This window comes from Ictidomys tridecemlineatus, chromosome 5 (genome assembly GCF_052094955.1).
Source record: "Ictidomys tridecemlineatus isolate mIctTri1 chromosome 5, mIctTri1.hap1, whole genome shotgun sequence".
NCBI classification, from domain to species: Eukaryota; Metazoa; Chordata; class Mammalia; order Rodentia; family Sciuridae; genus Ictidomys; species Ictidomys tridecemlineatus.
Genome location: NC_135481.1, coordinates 86,748,284 through 86,763,148, shown reverse-complemented (window position 1 = coordinate 86,763,148; position 14,865 = coordinate 86,748,284). Strand labels below are relative to the sequence as shown.

The following is a 14,865-nucleotide window of genomic DNA, read 5'->3' as shown; positions in this document are numbered from 1 at the left end:
AATCAAATGATTCTGTAGGGCATCATACACCTGAGAAAATTTTCTTGAGACTTAATAAGTCAGAATGATCTCTCTTTATAATTTTCATTGTTTTACTTTTTCTTATTGTTCCAGAAAAAGTCATGGCTAATGAGGTGGGATGTAGTACAAGGACATAGCCTGGAGACAGAAGAAATCCCATAGGCAAAACACTTCAAAGTGAGAATATTCTGAGGGAAATTGCATTGTATGTTGTGTTTAGAGATTGTTATACCAAATATTAATGTTTTTCGAAATTAGATGGTGATTTTTGATATCATTTTGGGAAGTCTGTCTTCCTGTTTGTGATTGGCTTTTTCATTTTTAATGTTAAACTTTTTGCTTTTTTTTTAAGGAAAGACAAGTGGAAAATGATATATTTTTAACAATTGCTTTAGTTGAATTGCATAAATTTTGGGTTAAGACCTTTATTCTAAGATATATAATTATCAGTATTATCTAAGGAGAGAAAAGGAGACATTTATTTCGTGACATATCTAAATAGCTTCATACTGAATTCTTCTCCTTTACAGAGAAAAAACACTCTCCTCCCAAATTATTTTTAAAGATGATACGTTCTTATCAGTTTCTTATTTTTAATTAAATAAGTGTGCTTAAGTAAGTATCATTACATTTTTTTTTCATTTTCAAAACTGAATCCTCATAAGGATACATTCTTTTAATCATTCTAAAAGAGTCAAATTGATTCTTAGAAATATCTTCTTTTCAAGGTCTCACACAGCTGTGTTCCACAGTCTTTCTTTAGAGATTTTATTGGTGCCAGAGGAGTTCTTTTGATGACACAGAGCAAGTCACATGGGAGTTTTCCTCCCCCTCTGTGACTGTAAGTTGCCAGTGTCCTTTCAGAGTTCCCGTCTCAGGGAATCATCACAGGAGAGGTAGGTGAGTTTTCTTCTGAAACTTCATCAAAGCACATTAATCTCATTTGATGTATTTTTTTCACAAATACTTCTTATTATTTAACTTTCGTGACGCATAATTCATTAAGTCATTTTATTTGTTGAAAACCTATAATGAACAAAGTCGTGGGGAGATAAAAAGATGAAAGAAACATAGTCTCTTCCTGATAGGTGCTTAATTTGAATGGGGACCAAAGGCATAAGTAAGGAGAATGTAATGATTTTCATAAGAGCTTTGGGGACACTGTAGAGAACTTCTGTATGGTAATTTATGCATAACCTAATGATGGGGAGAGTCTTGATTGAATCTTTAGCAAGAGGAAAGTTAGACAGAAAGAGTCCATGAACATAAGCATGTGGGCTAGAAATATGGTTTATAGTGTAGGAATAGCCAGCAGTTTTGTTCATGTTGGTGATATTTGATGGCTGAAGCAGAAAAATAGAGGTACTTTCACCAAATACTTGTTTTAGAAGGTGATCTCAGGGTTAGCAGTTCGATCCTAAATTTATACATGAAGAAAATAAGGAATGCCATAGCTTGGTGTGTTGCGCACAGTTCAGATTCTCTTGAATTCCACTTTGCCTCTTCAGAGTGTGCTATGTGTCATACTCCAGAGAGCCATTATCACATTGTCATGTGTTCACATTTGATTTGGTAAAAAATGGTCATCACTGAAGATTTTCGAGGAGAAAAGTAACATGATCAGAGTCACGCTTAGGAAGATTCTTTTGACAGTTTCCTGGAAGATGGATTTGAGTGGAGAAAGCTGGAAAGATGGGAAATAAGGTGCAATTTGATTTAACGGCCCAGAAGAGTAATAAAAGTCTACATTGTAATGATGAAAACACTAACAAGACAGAGAAACCTGGGAGATATATATATATATATATATATATATATATATATATATATATATAGAGAGAGAGAGAGAGAGAGAGAGAGAGAGAGAGAGAGAGAGATTGCTAGAACTGGTTGCATTTATTGTCCAACTGAATGTGAGCTACTGGAGTGAAGGACAAGTGGACATTGACTTTGAAAGTTAAAAGCATGCTAATTTAGAGTAAGGCACCATTATTAACCACAATAAGACAATCCATTGACCTAATAAGAAACAAACATATACATGTACTCACTCATCCACACACAAAATGGCTCTGAAAAGCTTCATTTTTACTGGGTGAAAAAACATCTTTCAAAGAGCTGGATTACCTAGGTAGGCCAGAAATTGGAACATGGAGACAATTATTTGGAAACAACATTGCCAAGAACTAACTGTGTGGCCAAGCTTTCTCCCTGTCTTTCTCCCAGGGCATAGCATACAACAAAATAAGTGAATACAAAAAGACCTCATATACATATTAATATGCTGAATTATAATGACTTAAAAAGAGGTGCAAGAGACTCATTGCCCAATTTCATTTTAATATATATATATTAAAATATATAGTATACACATACACACACACACACACACACTCACGATTTTATATGAAGAGATCCTATTTGTTCCCACAGAGTGGAGAACCTTGTTCTAAATCTGTGTATCCCAATTCAGTCCAAATTTCTTTCCATTATTTTAAGAATTGTGGTCAGAAAAATACTCTGGAAAAACTATGAAGGAAAATTACATGAAAATTTAAAAAAATGCGAAAGATTTCAGATATGATTGAGAAATTAGCTACTTTTGTGCTAATTTCTCAACTTATTTTGTGAGACATGGACCTCCCTCCCTCTTTCCTATGGTTAAAACTCTGCTTTTATTCTAGTAGCCAATGGTTACTTTGCTCAACTTCCTATTCTCTACTAATTGAAAGGGCTGGAAACCAGGTACTTCTGTAGATGCAGCAGCTTTTGTCTTCACCCCATAGTCTCTACCAGTGAGACCAATATTCACAAAACACTAGTTTTGCAGTAAGAATCCACTTTCTAGTTGTATGACTACAGACAAGTGACTTACTCTACTTGTCTTATTTTCCTCAACTGTAAAATTGATATGCTAATAATAAGGTCAAATTATAGGGTTGGTTTAAGACTAAAATGAGTAATACATCTAAAGCACTTAGAAGAATGCTGGTATATAATAAGTGTTCATTATTTTCCTCAAAGTTAGCAACTGTTCTGAATTGAACAAAGCATTACTTTCCCCTCATAGTGATCTGTGAGTTATTTATAGTTTCATGTATTACAGAGTTTCTTCATGAAACTTTATTTTTCCATTTTGAGACCCAAGCTTGGATCATTTTCCTGTTCAAACTGAGAATATTTGATAGAAAACAGGTGAAAGCAAAAGAGGTGAAACCATGTTTTGTCATGAGGATCTATCGTTCTTTTTAAAGCTTTGTACATGACTGATTTAGAAAGCAATATATATAGAAAATGTTGTTGCCTATAGGTATTTGGTGTGTATTGGTTAATATAATTATGACATATTTTCCTAATTTTCTTTCTCCTTTTCTTGGACACTTGAGTCCAGACAATTGGGAGGGACTTGAACAAATATTCAGTATTCTAAATTCTAACAAACTTGCAAGTTCCTTATAATGGTGAGAACTGAATATCTAGACCTGGTCTGTAATTTATAATCTAAATTCTGTACTAGTTTAGGTGACTTCCCAAAATATTTATTTATTTATCTATTTAATGAGGATGTTATGAAAATATGAAAGGAATAAAAGGTTGATCTGTTAAAAATGTTATCATTTACTATATATAATTTTATATATCTAGCAGCATGAACAGAATTTAAATTTGATTCAGTATTATTGAGGCAAACATGACAAAACAAATATGGTAGCTTAATGACAGATTAATTGCACAGGGAAAGCAGAACAGTAAATTATGGTGTTTGTGTGCTCTTGTGTTCTTTGGGAAAAACTGTGCTCAATTAATTAATATGCAGACCTTGTGTTCTCTAGTGGTGTGTTGACCATAGTGGAGATGAATAACCTTTGGCAAGAAATGATTGAAAATTATTTTTTTAAAAAAATCAAACAATTTAGAAAAGTGAACTTCTGGCTCCTGGATTAGGCCTATGGAGACACAGGGGCAGGTTTTTGATGGAGGGCTAATTACTTTGGAGAGAAGAAATGATAGGAAGTGAGGAAAACAAACACCACAGATCAAAGCTCTTTTTGTATGCAGGAGGAGGTTTCCACTCATACACATATTAGAGTTAGATTTGGACAGAACTAGAAACTTCTATGTATTTTCGCCTTGAGCAGCACAACCATTTAGCTATTGACCACATGTGCACATCCCCCATGCACTAACCTGGGTGTCCTTTGTCTTTCTTGCCATCTTTCCTTCCTCCCTCCTTCCCTCCCTCCCTCCCTCCCTCCCTTCTTCATTTTCTTTTTCATTTTCAGTCTGGAGACTCTTTCTCTTTTGACAAACCTTCACTACTCTAGTCATCCCACACACATCAGCTTAGTTCATTAGTTTCACACCATCTGCTGCCCTCTTGTGGCCTTGGAATCCACCTGCCTGTGCCCCAACTCCAAGCCCTCCCTGGCTTTCCTCAGTTGAATGTTCTTCCAGATGAAACTGACATCTTAAACTCTAACTGACCTTCTTATTACTGCCCTATGTTACATTATTGCCTTATAATACTATCTGGCCCTAAAATATGAAAAAAAGATAGATAATGTCAATAATGTTTTTAAAGACAACTTACTTCTTTCCATACATCATGGCGTAATCATCAGGTTTTACAGAACTATTTTGAAGTAATTCCTTTTACATAGTCATGTGCAGTTTTGGGCAAGCCATTTTATATGAGAAGAGAATGTTCTAATAAATAATACAGGATCACTTACCATATAGCAAAATACCAAAGTGGTTAAAAATACTCTACGAAAGCCATCAGGCAATGGTAAATTCTTGACCAAAGGGATTTAATTTATTACAAGTAGATCTCTCTGTAATACTTGTAATAATCACAAAAAGGAATTGTTTCAGGTCCAATGACTATATCTTTTTTTATATATGTTTTTGAAGCTTATTTCTTGTTTAGAATCTCTTAGGATTCTAAATATCAAAGCCAAATATACATGAGCCAATTCATCTCCAAAGTCGTTATACTTTATATTACAGCCTTCTTTTTTAATGTCAAGAGTCCACTGTTAGTTTTTTTTTTTTTGTGAAAAGAACAAAATCAAAGCTAAAGCAAGGATAAAAAATCCTTTTATTAAAGTTGACACGCATGTCCCTGATATTCCTCATTGTGCTGCTTTTTAAGATTCTCATTACCATTTTAAATTAGGAACAGAGATATTTAACTTATTAAATATAATACTTTAATGAAATCTAAAGAACTAATTCAGAATAGTGTCATATATTCAGCTACTCTGAATGCTCAGCAAAATTCACAATTCCATTTAAGGGGAACGTTTTTTTTTTTTTTCTGTATTTGGGCTGTTTAAAGACTATATTAAATATTCCAATGTTTCTGTTCAAACAATTCCTATTCAAAATATTCAAGAAAATATGAACAAATGAAATGGAGACTATGTATTAAAGTCTGGTGCTAATGGAGTGTTAGTGTTTGAGATATTGCTTTGGAACACTCTAGAGGCAGGCCTGGCAAACAAGAAAATCACATTAAAAATCATATTTGATATATTTTTTCAAATATCAAAGAAATATCAAGAGAAAAGTAAGAAACCTGCAACTCCTCAACTTATCTAGTGACTTAATGTTGGTCATGGTTAAAAATAAAAATGTATGAAGAGAACACTATTGTTTTTTCCTTTTTTTGTATCAGGAATTGAACTCAGGGGCGCTTAATCACAGATCAGCCTCCCCAGCCCTTTTTATTTTTTTTATTTTGAGACAGGGTCTTACTAGTCGCTCAGGCCCTCACTAAATTGCTGATGCTGGCTTTGAACTTGCGATCCTCCTGCTTCAGCCTCCAGAGCCTCTGTGATTTGTAATACAGCACCATGCCCAACTGAGTGGAACACTCTTTAGAACAGTCTTCAGTGTTATGAAGCCATTTTATTAAACTGATTCTTTAGAGTCAGAGGAAACAGGATAATGACTTCATGACCAGAATATGGGAGATTGCAATTATTTCTAAGCTGATGGATATGATGTTTACTTCAACATGAATTGCCAATAATTAATCATTGACTATGAATCTTTACTAAAAATAAATGTCCTTTTCTTATAGTCTTTACTGTCTTCCTCTCTAAAATGGAAGAGAAAACTGTGATAGTGTCTTCAAGCATGATTTTATGTGTCTGTATGCATCTGAACATATCTATTTGCTCCTCTGCTTCATGACTCAGAGGAAGGCATTTCTCATCTGAATTAAAAATATTAATTCACATGCCATCTTCACCTCTCTCCTGACCTCTCTTTGGTGTCAGAAGAAAACCTAACCTATAAAGAAAGCCAAGAGTGTTTTCTTAGGTTGTTTCAGATAAAATAATACTTTTCTAAATACCTAATATAAACCAAGAAAATTTCTCTTTATTAAGTAAATGTGTTAATTCTAATCTTATATATTCAAAATAATTTCCCCATCTGGAAGATGGTTAGTTTATGTAATCACTCTGCTCTTATTATTTAAACAAAGTAAAGAAAAGGTACCTATTTCTTTCTAGATGGCTATGTTTAATACATTAGCACTAACTGAACCTAAATACAGCCTCAGTCTAAGAGAAAATAATTCCTTTGAAATATTTGCCTTGTATAAACAAACAAATAAACACAAAAAGCATATTTGTGTTTTGGCAAACAGGGGAAATTTTAGCCTACAAACCCCATTCTCCCCTTTGCAGGCACTTCCAGGTCAAAACTGCGCATGATCTTTGCATTTGTAAAATGAGCTGTAGAAATGTTCCTCCACTGCAAAGCAAAGAAGTCCAGTCCTATAGCCTTTCTTTGGCTTTCATGGGGCAGGAAAGCCAGCAATCAAATTTCCTATGTGTAAAATAGCATGTTAGATGTTGACTCAAAGGCAAAGGAAGAAACAAAAATCATTGAATGTTGGAATATGGTTGCATTACAAAATTACAGGACTTTCTAACCCTTTGTTTACTTTTTCTTAATATGTAAATTAAAAAAAATTCGAACTTATTGTGATTATTTGTGATTCCATTTCAAATTTAGTGTGATTATTTGGGAATAAAAAATTAGATTGTGAATTATAAGGAATCCTTCTAATGTAAATATTTCAAAATTACAGTTTTAAGGGGTCCAAATCAGAAACACAATGTCTCAAAGGAAGGATTTCAAAGCCAATTAATTTGGATTAATTAGAAATGCATTCCAGCAAAAATACAGCACATGCATTTAATATTCAGTATATATTGGAGTTTAGCTATTATAAGATTTTCATTAAACATGTTTATTAAGTAATAGTGTTAATAATGCTTTTAATGTTAAATGGATGATTTTTTTTTTTTGACAAAGGAACTGTGATTTGTTATCTGAGAGATTCAACTGTTACTTGGCCCTTTGAAGAAAATGAATATCACAATCCTGCCTTTCTGTGTTCCCTTTTCTTCTTTCTTCCTCCCGTCTCCCTCATTCCTTCCTTCCCTATCTTGTTTCTTCCCTCCTCTTCTCCCATCTTTTTCCTTTCTCTAACCCATGAAATGCCCATGTGCACAAGCTTGATGGATGCCCGATCCTGTGAATAAACTAGTGGTGTTGATCTACAGCTGTATGCAGACCACATCTTTCTTCTAAAGCTGCAAAGCACACGCTTAAACTCAAATTTCAGAGACTGCAGCACCTAGATTGCAGTACAAATTGGTATGACCAACCAGACCCAGCAACCATCGATCTTCATTCTTCCTGCCACCCTGTAAACTGAAACCTTTTGTAGCAAGAGGTAACTAAAATTCTGAAGTCGACTTGCAATAAAGGGAAGCAACAACTTTAAGATTGGACTGAAATATCTGACAGCTCTTTGAAACAAAACAAAAACAAAATGTACCCAGGTTTCAGTTACGCTCTATTTGGTTTCTTTTCTTGTTAAATAAGCACTGGCATATAACTCATTAGACACCTTGTGGGCAGCCCCACAAAGATGTGGGCAGTTCAATTTAGAGTAAGTGGGAGGTGTGTAATTCAGGGTTTGCGCTTCTTGATAAATCAGGCTTCAGCATATGAGATTTTTGCCATATACTTCAAATAATCTTATTTCCCTTGCTGCTGGCTCAAATTTGAATTTAAACAGGAATATAAACAACACATGGGGGAAAAAGTTTTTCAATAACAATTTCCATTAATAATGAAACCTTGTTGGAGGCAGTAACATAAATTGAGAGAACTTGTTTCCTTGGTTCATTCCTTTAGTCTGGATGTGGACAGAAAAACTGTCTCCACATCTAGGAGGCTGAAGCCAGTAATTTTAACCATTCCTGGATGGTTCTAAAATAATTTTATTTATCTTTGGGGATATGTGTGAGTGCTGGTCAGAGAATGTTTTTTGTTTTTTGTATTTTTTTTTAAAGAGTTTTAGCCATTCCTTCTCTGCCTGTGGCCCTTCCTGGTGATGATGATGTGCCCAACCTGGATGATCACATAGCTCCAAGAGTAACATGCCCTAATTCTATTAAAGGGGTGCACAGCGGGTGACGGGGTTGTTTATAGACTTCCTTTCCATTTATACTTTCAAAACCTCTATTTTCTCACTTGTATAATGAGTATGCTATTTTCATTGGGCCATTTTAAAGATTAAATAAAATAAAGCATGATATAGTGAGCATTTTTTTTACCACATGTTACTACTCAGTTAATGTTATTGATTTCTTGTGCCTTATTTATCTATATATCTATCTATCTGTCTATTTATTTATTTTTAGTAGCTGAGATTGAACCCAGGGCGCTTAACCACTGAGCCACATCTCCATCCCTTCTTTATATTTTGTTTAGAGACAGGGTCTTACTGCTTTGCTCAGGGCTTGGCTAAGTTACTGAGGCAGCTTTGAACTTGCAATCCTCCTGCTTCAGCCTCCCAGGTGGCTGGGATTAGAGGCATGCTCCACCACACCTGGATTCTTGTGCTTTTTAAAATGTATGTTTTTTCCTTTTGAAACTTATTAAGTTAGTAAATATCTATAATACCTATTACTGTCATGGTATTGCTCTTGATGACTTTAGAATTATGATAATAATGGTAACGAAAAGCAAGCATGAGCCTTGACCATCCAGGAGCTTCTCTACAAAACAGGTAGACATTAATCAGATAATCACAAACAGACTATTAAAAACACACTTGTGACAAGCATATGATACAAAGATTATACTGAATCAGGCAGTGCTTCCCTATGAACGTGCAGGCTGGAATATGTCCATTTATAATTGTGTAAATAAAGAAATAGCACTCTTGAATAGAAAGAGAATGGTTCTTTCAAAATGTTTGGATAAAAAGTATTTGAAGAGAGATCAACACATCTGAGGTAATTAAAATTCTCACATCTGCTTTTATGGATTATTACTATTACTTTGGGCCTATCTGTGTAATCTGGGATAATAATTTTATTTTAAGGTCAGCTGATAGGCAACATTATTTTTTTCTGGTCCCCAATTCCCTTTTTCTATGTAACATAAGCTACTCACAGGTTCTGGAGCTGATACTTTAACATCTTTGGGGGTACTTATCACAAAGAGAATGGTAGCACTGAGACATGCTCTCAGGGATTTCCTGTATTCCAGACAAAGTTTTCTTTAATTCTATAGTGGGGCAGCAGTCCATACACTCCCTGGTAGTCAGGATCAATTCTCCCAGTCAGTGGAATAATTCCTTCTTTGCCTGTTGCTGCTACATGAGAAATCCAAAGTGGCCAAGCAGTCAGCAATCTTAACTTCCAGTTCAATGGACCAATGCTGTGTTTTCTGGTATGAGCATTTCTCCCTCTGGATCTAAGATATATGGGCTAGGAAAACATAAAGTCACAGGATTAGAGAGCCAAAATTTTGTTAGCGGGGATGCTAGTGAGTGATACTACTCTTATTTCTACCCCTTTATTCCTGGACCTTTGTATTCTGGATGTGGTAGAAACAATCCCATGGATCATATGCTGACTGAAGGTATATATAGCCTCCTGGCAAACTCACACAATTCTGCAAGGTATTGCTACCTACATGTGTCTTCAGAAGGCTATTCTGTTATGTCATCCAGCTGCATCGGGATGGTGGGAACATGGTAAGGCTAATGAATTCCATGAGCATGATCTCATTGTCATGCTTATCTTGCTGTAATATAAATTCTTCAGTCAGAAACAAGCATTGCTGTATGGATTAGCAATATAATGGCTGAGGTATTCCACAAGCCTATGGGCCATAATTTTTATATGCAAGCTCAGTATATCCATATCCACAGGGCCTGTTCCAACATAAGGAAAATATTTTGCCTTTCATGATGGAAGCAGTTCAGTATCATCAACCTGCAACCAGAGAGCTGGCTGATCACCCTGGGGAAATGTGCCATATCAGGGATTTGGTGTGCACTTCTGCTACTGGCAGAGTGGGCACATAACAGTGATAATAGCACAAATGGCCTTGGTAAATGGGAGTCCATGTTGCTCAGCCCATGAATCATGTCTCTCTCTGAGACTTTGTTCATGAATCCATTGGATAAATACAGGACTTAATGGAGAAATAGGATGACTGATATCTACAGATTATTTGTTTGATTATTAAAATCCTTCTTTGCTCAATTCACATGGGATACAGATAAAAATCATCATGTTTCCTACATATTACGAGAGGTCTATTCACTCACAAATTTTCTGATGAAGTTCCTTCAAAGCCCCTGAATATCCAGTCAAACCAGTGGATACAGCTCAAGAATTAATATAATTGAACATTCGGTTATTTCTGTTTTCAAACAAAGTGGAGAGCCAGATGGAATGTTGGATTTTAACCACTGGGAAGATTTTCTTTGACCACTCTCTTTTAGAGTTGTCCCCAAAAGAGGATGTTGTGTTACAGCTGTCCACTTTGAGTCTGTGCCTGCATATTCCACAGAACATGTATAAATAAGGTCCTAATCTTCTCTTCATTTGTCAGCTGATTTGGGGGGACTCTTCATGAGGCACAGGTGCACCTGAGAGGGATAAAATAGTGGTGCAGGAGTGAGGGCCATGAATATTTGTGTTACTTCTTCATGTAACTTACTCATATCTTCAGAGCCTGCCCAGAACTGATCAAGTATAAACCACCTTCATCTGATGATGATAGAGTGCTGTTGTGCATGCCCAATTTTAGGGCTCAGTGGATTTAATAACATCCAGTTCCTCGGAGGAAGTTAAGGCCCCACTGTAACTTTGTGGTCATTAGTTAGGCATTCAGTCTTCCTCTATTAATATTCAGTGTCAGGTCAAGAACCATTTCTCAAAAGAAGTATAATTTTTCTACAAAGATGGCAGAGCTCCACTCTGAAACTCTAGGGGCTTGCACAGTGACTCACCTCTAGGGGCCTACCACGGGCTGCAAAGTGTATCCCTATTCATTACTAACCTTCATCTTCTGGAGCATATGAGTCAAGTGGCAGAATATTCTACACATCAGCTGGACCTGTTGAAGAACCTCCTATTGTCCTGGGCTCCATTCAAAACTTGTAGATTTTTCAGTTATTCAGTTATTATTCAGTTTCCATAAATGGGCCAGAATAACACACTCAACTAAGGAATATGTTGTTTCCAATATTCACCGAGGTCCAATAGACACATATCTCTTGCTCAATTGTTAGAGGAACCAGATGCAACAACTCAGCCTTCAGGTTAGAAGGGATAACTCAATAAGCTCTATACCCCTGGACACTTAGAAATTTCACTGAGATAGAAAGCCCCTGATTTTTTTTGTCATATTTATTCTCTACCTTTTGATACACACATTTTAAGAATAAGTCTAGAGCTTTAGCTCATTAGTTCTGATCAGCAAGTCTTCAGTATCATAAACCAGTGTGATATCTTCTGGAAGAAAAAGGCGGTCAAGATCCCTGTGAATTAAACCATCACATGATACAAAGGATTTTTTTGAGGAAAGATTACAGATATCAGGAGGCTATTCAAAGTCATATTCAGACTAAAATTTTCTGGTTTTGAATGCCAAAGACTAATTATAAGTAATTGATACAATGCTGTGTTCTAAAACTTGAAATTCTCTTCCAGGAAACAGAATCATTGGCAAATACTCCCACCTCTTGTGGAGTGTTAGACTAAATTATCCTTAGAAATCTTTGACACAGCACGTTGAGGAGGAAGGGACATTTGCTCATCTACCTATTAAGCCACAGGCCTTGGAATAATGTCTCCTACATCCTGTGATGCAGGACAGAAGGTTTGATAGATTTAAATTTTAAATGAAAGAGATTCTTTGAAAAGAGAGAATATATAATGGAAAGCAGTTAGAATTGAGGGTAGGCCATAAAGATGAGCTTTTGGCTTCTGGAAGCAACATCTGGAGACAGTTGATGCTTCAGACTTCTAAATTTCTGTTTAGAGTTTGAGAAGCAAATACAGGCAACAGAAATCTTTTGCTGGAACTGCTATCCAACGCAGAAAGATGAGATTTACTAATATTTCTGTTCTATTACATATTAATTTCTAATATAGAAAAAGAATCATTCATTAAAAAAAAATTTGTAAATTTCCTGGTCTGATTGAAGCTTTGTCTCAAATGCCTAGAGATACAAAGGGAATGGAAAATGTCTTTGCACATTAAGAACTTAAGAGGAAGAGCTGTTGGGGGAGAGAACTTAAGAGGAATACGAAAGGAAGGGTAAACATTTGTTAGGCAAATAAGTGGGCATGGGAATGTGGCAGCACAGAGCTGAATTTGAAACAGAGTACGTGGGACTAGAAAAATCAAGTGGGTATGGTGTGGTGTGTGCACAAGAAATCATAACCAATCCTGGGGCATAAGATTCAAGCAGAGACAGTAAGCAGTGAAGATGAAAAGAGCAGGGAACACCATGTTGAGGGTCTTCTAAAACTATGACAGTATTCTTAAAACTTCAGTCATTTATGCAATTCATTTAGCAATTTTAATACTTCATGGACTATTTGTTTTGATAATTTAAATCAACAGAAGTTTTTAAATTTCATGAGCCTAGTCTGAAAATCTTATTTGCCCTTAAATAGAAAATTGGTAGCACTTGCTGCAAATTATAAATGAAAAGTAACTTCTCATATCTTAAACCCTTATGCTATTTACATACAATTATCTGAAAATTGAAGATTTAAGATTGTAGATGCTATACACTGAATTATCCTTGGATAGTAAGGGAAGCCACTATTGTAGATAATATCAATAAGGTCATTTTTTTTTTGTATGGTATCTTTGTAACATCAGTGTTTGGGTATCTGGAAGGAAGTTCAGAATCACAGTCAGGCTGGAAGCTTATCTCAGAGCTACATGAACTTACAGGTAGGAGTTGACACTCCAAGAGTGAATGAACATAAAAGTTTGTAAGGTTCTAACAAGTCTAGCTAATCACTATTACCTAGGAAAGAAAAAGAATATTGCTTTTCTCTGTTTTTTTCCCCTCTTTTTTCTTTTTCTTCCTCTGTTACTGCCTCCCTCCTCTTCCTCCTCCTCCTCCTCCTCTCCTCTCCTCCTTCTTCTCCCCCTCCTCTTCCTTCTTATCCTTAGTCTGTGCAATAATTTAATTATAACTAAATAATTTTTTGTCACCCAAGAAGGTGGTTTTTATTTGGGGAGAGGAAAGCATTTCCTACTAATGGCAAACTTCTTTTCCATGGTCATAATTTTCCTTAATCCATCCATCAATCCTCCCTCCCTCCCTTTCTTCCTTCCTTCCTTTCATTTTTTTGTGTGTATGTCCCAATACCCATAGTTGGACTTTGGCCCCCGACCCTTTCACGCTCTCACTAGTTGCCCCACCTTACCTACATGCTGAAATTGTCCCACATGTGAACTTCTCTGTTATGGTCTGAATATCATATCCCCATGAATTTCATACATTGGACTACTAACTCCCAGGGTGATGATATTAGGAGGTAGGATCTTTGGGATATGATTAATCAGGTCATGAGAGAGGAATCTTCATAAATGGGATTAGTGTCCATATAAAAGAGACCCCAGAGAGCAAGTTAGTCCTTTTCTCCATGTCAGGACACAGTGAAAGGGTACTATCTATGAATCAGGTTTCATTGAGTCTCCAGAGTTGTGAGAAATGAATTTTCTATTTGTGAGTGACTTAAATTATAGCATTTTTTTATAGCAGCCTGAATGAGCTAAGAAAAGCTGCTGTCTTGTTGACTCCTGGAGGAACTGTTTTGCCATTAACTTTGAAATGACCTTTGCCTTTAAATAACATTATATGAAATGACATTTGTATCAAATTGCTTTGAAATCTTTACACTCTTTAACTGATAATTAGAAAAATGCTAAAGAATCATGATAATATATTAGTGTAAAAGATATTTACTTCTTATATTACCAAAACCAAGAATATTTTTAGCAAATGACTTTCTGGAGGCAGTATCTTTACTCTTCTGATCCAACCTATCTTCTGATCTAACATTAAATGCCAATGAATTTCAGAACAAATTCATAAGAGGTTATGTTCTGCTCTTTCAGTACATGTTGGCAGAGAATTTTGGACCAATTTAATACTCATCTGAAGTGTAAGAATTTTCCTTTAAGGGGCTGGGGATGTGGCTCAAGCGGTAGCGCGCTCGCCTGGCATGCGTGCGACCCGGGTTCGATCCTCAGCACCACATACCAACAAGGATGTTGTGTCCGCCGAGAACTAAAATAAATGAATATTAAAAATTAAAAACAAAAAAAACAAAAAAAGAATTTTCCTTTAAGCAAAGATAGATGTTGGTGAATAGATCTGCTCATAAAACCCATCAACAGCATAAAATTCACAGCAAAACAATGACAACAGAATGAAAAGTTGCTAAATTGAGGAAAATTCAGAGGATGAGTGTTCCAGGC

General features: G+C 35.7%; 1 long non-coding RNA gene across 2 annotated transcripts in view; it reads left to right on the top strand.

Annotated features, from left to right (window-relative positions):
* The first annotated feature begins 880 nt into the window (after positions 1-880).
* Positions 881-14,865, top strand: part of LOC144377553 (uncharacterized) — a 130,718-nt gene continuing 116,733 nt past the window's right edge. Inside the window, exon 1 of one of the 2 annotated variants that reach the window (XR_013438549.1) lies at positions 881-917. This is a non-coding gene — a long non-coding RNA (uncharacterized LOC144377553). The remainder of the gene's footprint in view (positions 918-14,865) is intronic. The other variant, XR_013438548.1, reaches the window with a different exon arrangement.